This window comes from Festucalex cinctus, chromosome 16 (assembly GCF_051991245.1).
Source record: "Festucalex cinctus isolate MCC-2025b chromosome 16, RoL_Fcin_1.0, whole genome shotgun sequence".
Classification (NCBI taxonomy): Eukaryota; Metazoa; Chordata; class Actinopteri; order Syngnathiformes; family Syngnathidae; genus Festucalex; species Festucalex cinctus.
The window spans coordinates 20,999,593-21,012,278 of NC_135426.1; the positions used below are offsets into that span (position 1 = coordinate 20,999,593).

Below are 12,686 nucleotides of genomic sequence, written 5' to 3' on the forward strand. Positions count from 1 at the left end.
TTTCCGTTTTATAGCAAAAATGCATGGCACTTGATCAGGGGTGTGTAGACTTTTTTCATCTGCTGTCCATGAGGGATGTAACGATATCCAAACATCACGATACGATATCACGATATGAAGCTCACGATACGATAATTATCGCGATATTGTGGGGAGGTTGGCAATACAAAAAAAGGTCACAATATTGTAAAAAAAAAAAAAAAAAAGAGCTCAGCTAATAAAACACACACAATATTGTGCTTTTGTACATAACAGCAATGAAAAATATAAAAATATAAATTATATAAAAATATAGAAATAGTTATATAAAAATGTTGAGGAACTTACTTGCTAATGCACGCACACATTGAGTTCCTCCACATATTGACTCGCTTCACAAGCATATTACGACGATCATCTGACGATTAGCATGGATTTTAAACATAGAAGGGCCAAAACATCCCTAATGAAAATTAAATTGTACTAAAAAAGGTAGCCACCAGAGGGTGCTACAACCACATAAATGTAAATCAATCTTTTTGAACAGATGTGTTGCAATTAAATATTGTGAACATGACGACGACGATATTGTGGCAGTTTTAATATCACGATATCACGATATTGCCCTTATCGTTACATCCCCTACTATCCATGGTATGAGCATCCACCAATCAAAAGGGATTTGTTTTAGGGTATTTGCTCTCACATCACAAAAAATAACTGTTGTTGACAACTGTTCTTTGATAATGAATTCCTCAGCAGAAAAATCAATTTGGTGGAAAAAATACAAAAGAGGAACCAAAGAGACTCACACAGCGTGCAAGATTAGCAAATAATGACAGGATTTTCGTCTCATCTGATGCTAATGCTCATGGCGGCGCAGACAAGCTCCAAGCTGTGTGTTGATCGATCATCGACAGTTTGGTGTCAAATACATAAAAAAAATGTGGATATCGATCTGGGGAAGAACAGGTAGGAACCGGACCGCAAATACAATTTTACACAAGTAAGTACAGCATGTGTGTTCACATACCCATCCAAGCTTATTAAGAATTTATTTGTATTTGTGTAGAGTAACACTCATTTTCAGACCGCCACTGGCGTGTCAAAGCTGTAAAAGGAAAAGGTTGCTGTTTATTTTCAAGGTGGGCATATTTTCCGCCAGCCAAAGCTGGACCGCAGGTAAGGTGGCCGGCGTCCAAAAACAGCCGACTGTAATGCCCTTTGGCTGCAGTTGGCCGCTCGCGGTAATGGCCACCGGCTGCGGACCGAGTTGCCGTTTTTTTTTTTTTTGCCACGCTCGCCGGCCTCTTTACAGCTGCTGGCGGGCCAAATCGCGCAGATGCTAATGAACAAGCGAGCCGCTAAGACTCTCGCTGGGCACGTATGCTTGCGGGTTCACCTCCAGAATCCGCCGTACACGCTTTCCAGCAGTGCAGGCTGATAACGGGAAGTGAGCGCTGAATGTTCAACAACTGATTGCTGTGGCGATTATACAACAACCTCTCATTTAAGGTCGCCAAACTGGTAGTTGAGGGTCGGGGCGGACTTACAATTAGGCAAGCGCAGACGATTGATTACTTGGGGCCTGCAGATTAATAGGTGGGTCCTCACACAAAACGTTATAGGAAGCTCGTCATCTTTTTATGAAGTAACCGGACAGACGTCAGCTATGGCATCCTTTTGTGATAATCCACCCCTTACATCGCTTTTTAATGTAGTCCAGCATAATGTGACAAGACTGGCTGTCGTGCATTTTCATGTCTTATTTAACACGCACTTGCTGCTTCTGTATGGCCTTTATCAATTATTTAGGGCCACTCCTCAAATCTTCACGTGGTAATTAATCTCAAACGTAGCCGACTGCCCCATTTGCAACAGTTGCTGCGAGGCCATTTGTCTTTCCGATAAACAGCAAGCCTCCATATTTTTTTTTCTTTCCATTGTTTTTTTTGTTTGTTTATGAATGTGGTGTGGGAAATGTGAATGCTGTGCATACATGTTCACATCGTTTATTTTTTATGCTGTTTTCATCATGGGACTATTACTACTAATATGGCTTCATAGTATTGGATTGTGCTAAACTCCCAATAAGGGCGGGCACTAAAGAAAATGGATGGAGGGGAAACGTAATTTATCAAATCAAAATGATAATATGAACAACATGGATGCAATGATCAGCAAATAGCAAGATGCACTTTTGCCAAAGTTTGATGGTCAATGCGTGGGATGGAAGACCACCAAAGAAGAACGGGAGTAAAATTATTTTGAGGAATGAATATTAATGAGTTAATAAATGAACGGGTTTTTCAAAATGCCAAGCTCAAAGGGCAAAGAGGCAAAAGGGAGCAGAGATGAGAGAAAATGATGTTAAATGAAAAGGCAAAAGTGCAATTCAGGGCTTCTGGAGACTCATTTGACAAGAATAGGTGCAAAAATGGAATCATGAATTAATTATTATTATTATTATTATTATTATTATTATTATTATTATCATCCATCCATTTTCTTAACCGCTTATTCCTCACAAGGGTCGCGGGGGTGCTGGAGCCTATCCCAGCAGGCTTCGGGCAGTAGGCGGCGTACACCCTGAACTGGCTGCCAGCCAATTGCAGGGCACACAGAATTATCATCATCATTATTATTATCAGCATTATTATTATTATTATTATTTTGGAATGGTTGAGGAAACAGAAACGTATCGTTGAAAAGTATTCTGCTGAATTGTGAATTCTCATTCTGCTTAAAGTGCTGTATGCATGTGAATTGCGCAAGTGGGAAATGCATTCTTATAAGTGGAGGCTTTAAAAAAAAATAGATTTTTTTTTTTTCTTTTCAAGACAACAGATGGCGAGTTAATTTAACACTTGAATATTGGCGGAAGCCATGCTAGCTGTGCATAATTAGCTAAAAATACTGGTGAGTTGTGATACGCTTGGATCACTTTGCGGTGCTGGCACGTTGTACGCAGCACTTCATTAGAATTTCCAAATGACAGTCAAATGTGAAATGCATTTAGTATTGCATATAGTTTCGAGATATCTCGTGCATCGTGGTGTGGAGTGGATTCAAAAATGTGGATTACAGGTCACACACTGAGCTCATCCACATATACACAATGCTCTCCTCATTTTTTTTTTTAATCTTTTCATGGAACAACATTGAAGAATTATTATTTATGTTTTTTTATTATGACTTATTCATATTTTGCAAGCGGCTGTGCTATCAGAAAGCGACAGTATGTAAGACTGACGATACGATCCATACAGGTGGGAAGGACCTCAAGAGAAATTCAGCAAGTAGAAGTTTGTTTCTCTCTTTTCATCTCAGTGTGGCATCTCGCAAGGAGTAAATTAGAATGCTGGCAAATGGTTTTCTTTACCGATTCCATTTGTTATGCATGACAGAATCATCCAGGGGCATTGCTCTCAGTTGCTAAACCAAAAACACCCACTGCTAAGACGCCTTAGGAAAGGAAAGACACTTTTTTTTTATATTTCTTTTTTTTAGGATCTAGAGTTCCTATTTCACAAGTCTTTTCCTTCATACTCGCCTGCACCCAACTGTGAAGACCATGATAATCCTCCTCTAATATTGCTTTTGCCTCAGGTTTCATCCTAATTAGCTTAACGTGATCAAGCCAGTCTCCGTGGTGACCCATTTGGAAGATGATCATTTCGCATTTCCAAGAGGTGTGAGGTGAGGCTTATTTAACAGAAGAAGGTTAAAGCTAAATATTTGAAGGGGGAAAAAAAAAAAAAAAAAAAGTATTTTAGCAAGTTCATTTGCCTTTTGACATAAGGCCGCACACCCTGACATGTATAAAATATCTTTCGCCAACATCCCCGCAGGCAAGAATCGTGTTTGAAAAAGGGAGGGGAATTTGTCTGTAGAAATACATACTGTTTCTTTGCAATATAATGTGGAAATAAGTGTTTTTCCCTTGGGACAACATGCATACAAACATCATCTTTTATAAATGAACATTTAGAATATTCAACAATTTAACATCAGAAAACAGACCATCAAAGTGCACTGCTTTGTCGAAGAGTAATGCCAAATTTCCTCCAGCTTCCTTCACGCTCTTTTTTTTAATATTTTTTTTTAATTTTTTTTATTTTTTTATTTATTTTTTTTGGACAGGTGAGGCAAGGCGACCTCAGCCAAATTTGTGTCTTAGAAGCACGTTCCAGCCCGATTTATCGCCAGTGTCATTGTGAAAGACAAATAATACAATGCAAAACAGACCTGCAAACGAGTCAGGGAGATTAGCGGACGCCAAAGCTAATTTGCCGTGTATTGCTCAGTTGAAGATGAAGTCATGGACTCGAGGTGGAATTCCAAGTTGTTTGACGGGCAAGGTCGGGAGCTACGATTGTCAACGAGGTGTCGGCAAAAAAAGTTTCAAGTCAATCTAACTCAGTACTTCTCAAATAGTGGGGTGGGTCCCCACAGGGGGGCGCGAGTCTCCATCAAGGGGGGCGCGTTTGACCTCGGGGAACGTGCTTTTTAATTTTAATTTTTAAATTTTTTTATTTATTTTTTTTTTACTGTCCTAGAATAAAGTGCAACTGCACCTCCACTACATTAGGGGGCAGTGGCGCTCTCATTATTGGCAGCGTGTGTGCAGGGAGCATTCGCTCGGTAGTGTAGGGGTTTTGTTTGCACTGAGCAAAAAAAAAAAATCTGCATAAATTATTTTTGTTTTGCAGGTTAAAGGTTTTTTTTTTATATATATATATTGTGCTCCTGAGTTAAAGTTGGTGATCAGTTTGAATGCATTATTATTTATTGATTTTATGTCATTTTATTTTTCCGTATCATATGATTTGACATGGTCAGTTAAAAAATGTTGATAGTTTAATTCAGGATTCTTTTTCTTCTTATTATTATTCATTCAATCTCTGGTGTAATAATCTTATTTATTGATTGAATTTTTATTTGTCATTATTATTATTATTATTATTAATTCAATCTCTGGTGTAATAACCTTATTTATTGATTGATTGGATTATTTTCTATTTTATTATCTGTTCTCATTGTTGCTGGACATGTAAATTTCCCAGAGGGAGCCATCCCAAAGGGATCAATAAAGTCAAGTCTAAGTCTAAGTCTAATTTCCAACATGACCCTGAAACGGACACTACAAGCCAAAATGGCAGACTTTCTTTCAGCCATGCGGTTTCTAGTTTTATTTATTTAGTTATTTATTTCGGTGCTTTTACTCATGATAGCTATGCCAACCAAAGTTAATGATGTCAAGTGAAACTAGCTTTGGACTAGTAGAGCGCAGACTCCCGCCAAGGTGGAAAGATCACGACTCAAAGTGTCGACATGGAAAGAAAGATGGCACGAGGACGCTCTGCCGAGTCTCACTGGGATTAGAAAATGGGCAAACTGGGCTCATTTATAGGGACAAAATAAACAGTTTAATTTGAAACTGACACAAAAAAAAGCATCATTTTCAAGTTAATGTGAGTTCTTCTGTCCAGACACAGATAGGATAAAAACACAGTGATTACATTTGTAGTTTTATTTCCCCATGTACTGCCATTAATGACCCCCCTTGGGTTTGTTTTTTTTTACCCTCAAAAGACAAGTGGCAGCCAAATAACATTTTTTGACATGCCCCTCTGGTATAAACACACCGCCCGTTTATTATTTAAAAACACAACGCTTTTTTTTAATCTTTTTTGTGCTGACTGCTGTGAAAGGTTTTCCAGTGGCTTGGTAAAAAGACACACCGTGGTGCCCACACAAGTTCCCCGGGCCTCAACACATGCACTTGCGTTCCTTTGAAAATCACCCTGAAAATCATTACAGGTTTTGCATGCTTTTATGCATTCCTGGGCAAGAGGTTGCTTAATTACAGCTCATTTGAATGAATAATCTTAGGGTAATGGACAGCCTTTTAAAAAGTAGTCCTTTTTTCGCCAGCGCACCCCAATGCAAGTGACACAAAGCAACCATCCAGTACAGCGAAATGGTTTTGAATTCTCACCAAAATTGAGAACACACAACAAACTTTTAGGGAAACCAACAAATGGCTTTCAAGACCTGCTTTTCTACCCCACGTTTTTGTGTTTTGCGGAGGAAATGGAATTTCCCTCAAGTCGCCCAAAATGGCGGGAAAACACTTGCAACAAAGGCGATCGACACCGTGCATCCAGCATGTACACAGTCGTGAGCCTATGTTACATAGGTGGCTGTATTCAGTCATTTTCAACACAAACCACCTTCATATGAGCCTCATCCACAGTATTTTTTTCATCTTTTGTAAACAGTATGAGGACATTATTATTAAATGAAAAAGCTCAAAAGCATTTTACTGACCTTTATCTTGCAGTTTGTGGTCTTTACGAGCACTGAAAACGCTCATTCTTGATTCTGTTTTATCCGCCTCTCCATCTGCATGAAATACATAAATAAGTATGATGACACTCAGTGTGTGACTGTATACATAGAAACATTTCAGGAGTCATAATTAATTAATTTGTTGTATCATTTAAAAACGGTCTGATGTCATGGTCTGGTTTTTGGGTAGTTTTTTTATTTTACTTTTGACACTGTTCAGGTTTAGGTTGGGTTTCGTCTTTCTCCTCATGTTTCTTTCAGTTTCAGCCATGATCTGTGTTTTATTTTGTTGTCCTTGTGTGCCTGCCTCGTCTTGTCAAGTATTGTCATGTCCTTCCTCATGTGTCAACCAATCAGCATCCTCTACCACTTGTGTCTTGCCCAGCTGTATCTAATTATCAGTCACTGTATGTCTATTTAGTTTCTTGTCTCCCCACTGTCTGTGTCGATTCATTGTGTTTTCCTCCGTTTGTACCTCGGAGTCCCCCCATTTTGTAGGACATATTCGTTGTTAGCCAGATCCTTGATTTTGTTTCAATCTTTTTTGAGTACCCTGACTGCCCTGTTTTCCCTGCACTTGGGTCCTCAACGCACACCGTAACATCTGAACTGTGAGGTGTATGTGCTAACCAGTGAATATTTAAATGGCAATTATTTACTGCGGTTAGAGTAACAATAAAACACACATTCAAATATTTTTATTTCTGTATATATGTATGCAGTTTATGCGTATTCAATTCAAACGTTCCGCTCATGCCAAGTCTCCGATCAGGATGTCATTTGTCGCGCTTACAGTATATTGTATTCAAATGGCTAACCACATGCAAAAACACCTTCGGAAACGCATGCACTGATTCATTCTGCAGGTCACAAAGGTTGAAGCCATGGCTGAGCTTTTCGGCTCCTCATTTCAAATACTTGTGTGCACAACTGACAATTTAAATCCAACCCGAGTCGACAACATGATTGGCCAAAGTTTGTATTTGCAAGCAACACGCACCTCGAAGCAATTTGGACGCTAATGGCAGCCCTTTTGCGGCCAATTTAAGCTTTGTTCACTTAATTAAAATTAAATGGGCCTACAGTATATCCACATGCACTTTAAACCACCTGACTTAGATTGCTTAAACGGCGTATTGGTTCGATAATAAGTGGACGGAAAGGGGATCGTTTTGGAACGCCGGCCCCTCATTTGCACTCATGAATATGCATGCAAATGAGGCGGTAATAAATGAAACACTAAATGTGCCAAGGAAACAGCACATACAAGTGCAAAGTTGAAAGGAACCAATAAAGCAGGCGGTATTAGGTGCCATAATTAGTGACAATTTTGTTTATGAATGCACGTTTGTTGAACATACCATAACCGTTATTGATTAAAAAAAAAAAAAAAAAAAGAGGCACTTGATTTTGATGTGTAGAACGCCGAGTAAACAATGGCCCTCATATCCTTTTAAAACATAATTTAAATCACATTTTTTTTATCTGTTCTAAATGTACAATAACATGTACAATAAAATATTTTTTCCCAAGTTTTCATACTCTTGTTAACATAAAAGTGGGAAACGAAAAGAAAAATGGCTGCATCTTTTATTCATTGATACGGTAATTTCATAATTCATAAAACTGAGTTAAAATTCAAAAGAAAAAAAAACCGAGTGTGATATTGATTTGTGTTGAGGTCATTTATCTGCCACGAGATGGCATAATTGTATTTGTAAGACTGACAGCTCAGTGCATTTTTTCTTTTCACATCAAAAGCCATCTTTAACATGAACTCGCGAAATTCTGCCCATTTTTTAAATTGTAAAATGCAACTTGACCTCAGTCTCGACAAATATATGCATTATTATGAAATTTATTACTTCTAAATTGTGTCTCTATAAAGCAATAAAAACAGATAGCAAAAAATAAAGAAGAGGTAGTTAGCATGTTTAGTTTAGCTGGCTTCCAAACAAAAACTAGTGACTCTGAGCAAACTAAGGTGTGGCCTGACATATCATTTCTGACATATACAAATGCCAGTGGTCAGAATGATGATTTGTACAATTTTCCTGCAGCACTCTTCTCCTTTGCCTCGCTGTCAATCATAGGAAAAGGTATAAACAACACTTCTGCCAACCCACTCGAGTGCGACCACATCTCGGCGTCGGCGCCGCATGCGGTGGCGAAACCCTGGCCCCATTTCAATCACTTGCGGCTTACCTTCGCTGACATGGGTGACAAAACTCAGCGGGCTTGCAGAAGGGGACAAAACGCACCGTAATAGATTCACTACACTCACCTCGGGGACAGCTGTGATAAATACCGGGTGGCCCGAATGCGGCGTGCTGCGGGATACAGCTCATTCCACACAGCCAAAGATGTATACCAGGAAATGACTCGCCTTGTATATCTCACTGAATGGCTAATGACACGCTGCAACACACTGCGGCCTCAGTGGGAAGCTAAACTAATACGGGCTCAGGCAGGAGATTCCAAATCCTTGTTTACAAACCTCTCAGGGATGTGTTAAGAAAGTCCAGGCCATTCTTCAACTACTCTTACATACAGTACAGACTGCATATGCCGTGCCCTGCTAAAGTAAATCTCTAGTACCGTATTTTCTGCATTATAAGGCGCACCTTCAATGAATGACATATTTTCAAACTTTTCCCATATATAAGGCGCGACAGTAGAGGCTGGGGTTACGTTATGCATCCATTAGATGGTGCTGCGCTAAAGGGAATGTCAACAAAACAGTCAGATAGGTCAGTCAAACTTTATTAATAGATTACAAACCAGCTTTCTGACAACTCCAAAATGAATAAACAGCTGTTTTATTATTTTCTATGAGGTAAAGTATTAGTATTAGCTAGCGATCCAAGATGGCGGGATCTTCTGCGCATGCGCGTCACCGATCGTGCAGCGTCACCGATAGCGTCTTGACAGCGAGACCTGTTGCGGTTCAATATTGATCCATATATAAGGCGCATGGTCAGCTTTTGAAAAAATTGAAGGCTTTTAGGTGCGCCTTATAGTCGTGAAAATACGGTAATTGTAATTACCTCTGTATTTAAATTCTAGTTTTTACTAATACTTGTAGATCTGGACAAAACTATACAACTGTAAACTGTGACTTCCTGTAAATACCTATGAACAATGTTCAGTTTAGCAAATTCTCAGAATGTTACCAGCCTGTTATTGAGTATGAACTCCCCCCGCTCGATGTCGATGTCGATGCCCCCCCGTGGCACTGATGTCACCACAGAGCCCACTGAAACATTGGTGCAAACAAAAACAGCGCGACTGGAAAAAGGTTTCAGTCTTCTGCTCCATTCTTATTCATTCCTATCAATTGTGTAAATTCACAGAATATTTCAACCCAATTACCAGAGGTGGGCACTTTCTCCCCCGTCGGCCCCTCGTTGACAAAAGGCCACCTTTTCGAGTTCTGCCAATTACTGATTCCTAACTCGCCCAGTCCAGGTCGCTGGCTTACAGTCGCTAACCAAAATGGCAGGATTGAAGCATATTTATAGTTTTCACTTTTCAGACTTAGACTTTATTGATCCCTTTTGGGATGGCTCCCTCTGGGAAATTTACATTTCCAGCAGCAATAAGAACAGATAATAAAATTAAAAAAAATAATTAAATCAATCAATAAATAAGGTTATTACACCAGAGATTGCATTAATAATAATAATAATAATAATAATAATAATATTAAAATAGAAATAGAAAAAACTTCTACTGAGCAGGCTCCTCTGAATGTCACATTTCCTATATTTTATTGAAGCAAATGACAAAACTAAAGCATGTTGCTTATTCACCTGATGATTGCAGCATGTTCGGACCGAATCAATAATTGGATAAGACAAAAGTCCGCATTCAATTGAAAAGAGACAAAAGTGGAGATTATTGACTTGACGACAAAGAGGATTAGCGTCATAAGCACATTGTTTCACAGGATGTGAAAAACAAAAAGTTTGTCATCTTTCCGCACAAACACACCTTGATCTCACCTTAATCTACCAGATTGATATCAGTGCAATGTTTTTGTAATCAGCCGTAATACCCCGACATCAATGATTCCATTTTCTCGCCACCTTGCGATGATCCATACTGCTAAATATCAGACGTGAAATTACATGGAGCAAAGTGAGCATTTTTCTGCCACTAATGCTGAAATCACCTCCAACAAAACAGACTTGGAGCAATATGATTTTATGATCCCTCCAACAGCGTGCGCGTGCGCGTGCAGGCAACACAGTGTGGAGTCATCGTGTCTCTGTGTGTATCCCATGGTAACGCGCAAGAATGAAAAGCTTTCTTCCTGGCCTGCTCAGATCCTGACAACCAGGAAGCATCCAATCCATGTACATCCCATGCAGCCCCTCCCCGTCAGCCTCGCTGCAGGCTGTCGGGAAAACCTGGTGTCGTCATGGCACAGAGGAGCAGGAAGGAGCGAACCATATTTGGACATTACCTTTGGCATTCTGTATTGGTGGGAATGACTTTATTATCATTCATTTACAGCGGTATTGTTTTAGTTTAGTAAGGCAGCACATGAAATACAAAGAAAGTATAAAAGTAAAGTCAGCAGAAATATAGACTCGGAGGATATATTTTTTTTTTATTTGGTATGATTTTGTTTTTTTTACATTTTGTTTTATCAAAGATATATTTCAAACAGAAATAATTATGCTGTGAAGTCTCTCAAGACGAACGCATTTCTGTTACTCTTTTAGCCAACTAGACGAAAAAAAAAAAAAAAAAGTGAACTATATGACTCAGAAGAATTTACATCAGGCTAATTATTCTGACCAGTTAGTCCACTCTTTTCGTTCGGATTTTTTTTTTTTTTAACAAGTTTTTCTTTTCTTTATGCTGTCGCCAAGTTTGTTCTAGTTTGCATAACAGCTAACATCGCTATCGTGCACTCTTGCGCAAAAAATGAACATTTTCATTGATTTGCAGCTCTTTTACTTGCAACCCTGTTACAAATCACATTCTGATGTTATTTTGAAAACATTATGATCCTCCCTTGCCATCCTATTCATGAACGATCTGTAGGATTTTGATTAATCTAAAAAATGTAAAAATGTTGTTTTTGACAAATTCAAGCAACAACCACATAGAATTATGTAAAGTTTAAATATTAATTGATATTTATTTATGCTTCGAGTTAAACGTAACTCAGAAATACATCTGTTTGCATGTCACACCATTTGCTCCCAAAAACGTATAAATACGTATTATTTTATATTTTAGTGTCCCAAAGACGTATTTATATGTTTGTTTGTTTTTGTTTTTTCTATGCTAGAGCATACAGAAGGCTTTGATGCAGCCTCTCAACTGCAAAGAAAGGTTGCAGAAATGGTAGTTATTACACAAACGGCCAGCAGGTGTCAGCATAGCAAAGGAGATCAACCAGGGCCATGTAGAAAAAAAGCTAAATTTTAAATAGATTTGTGAAAACTGATTAAACTTATTTATATTCTAATGCTAATTGCTGCAAAACGGAAACCGTTCGATATATCGTTTTTTTTTTTTTTCCTAATGAAAGAAGAGACTTTAAAGGTGTATTCAAGGATCTTCTCAGAGTAGAAGCCAAACGTCTGTTTGTCACAAAATGTACATTGCAGACATCCTATCATTTCTCCTGCTCGTCTGCTCAGCGAAGAACGAGCACGCACGAGGGCGTTACGGCAGACTGATTGACGGGATTGAGAACCAATTGTTAAGACGATCCACCCGGAAGACGGAGAGACAAAAGATCCTTGAATACACCTTTAATCTTTCTTTTGATAGGTTCCATTTTTTTTTTATAGCAAAAGAACACAATATTATACTTTTTTTAATGCTTTTTTTTTTATGCCAGAGCATACAGACGGCTTTGATGCAGCCTCTCAACTGAAGAGAATGGTTGAAGCAATGGTAATTACAAAAACGGCCAGCAGGTGTCAACAAAGTATAAGAGATCAACCAGGGCCATGTTGCAACAAGCTGTTTTCCGTACAGTTTTAAACAGATTTGTGAAAAATGATGAAACTTAGCTATATCCTAATTGCTGCCAAATGGAAACATATAGAAATATACTTTTTTCTTCCTTTTATAGCAATACAACACAATATTCTGTGGGCCTTGCAAAATCAGTCAAAATCCAGTAAAACAGCCGGGAGCGAACGGGATTGCGAAATGTGAAAATGGCTGGGAAAAAATGAGATAATTCTATTTTAAAAGTACATTGAAAAATGTGCCGACATCTGCCCTTTGATTGGCCAGTGTGCATTTCCGGGGTGTGGCCTAAAAAATATTGTGCTTGATCTTGACAAATGGTATATGTAAAATACCATATTGAATAAAAACAA

General features: G+C 38.6%; 1 protein-coding gene across 6 annotated transcripts in view; it reads right to left on the minus strand.

Annotated features, from left to right (window-relative positions):
* Nucleotides 1-12,686, minus strand: part of large1 (LARGE xylosyl- and glucuronyltransferase 1) — a 192,811-nt gene that overhangs the window by 141,737 nt on the left and 38,388 nt on the right. For 5 of the 6 annotated variants that reach the window (XM_077499386.1, XM_077499383.1, XM_077499384.1 and 2 more), the window contains one exon: nucleotides 6,313-6,387. The gene's annotated coding sequence lies outside the window, so the exon portion shown is untranslated. Of the gene's footprint in view, nucleotides 1-6,312; nucleotides 6,388-8,617; nucleotides 8,756-12,686 lie in introns of those variants that run through there. The other variant, XM_077499388.1, reaches the window with a different exon arrangement.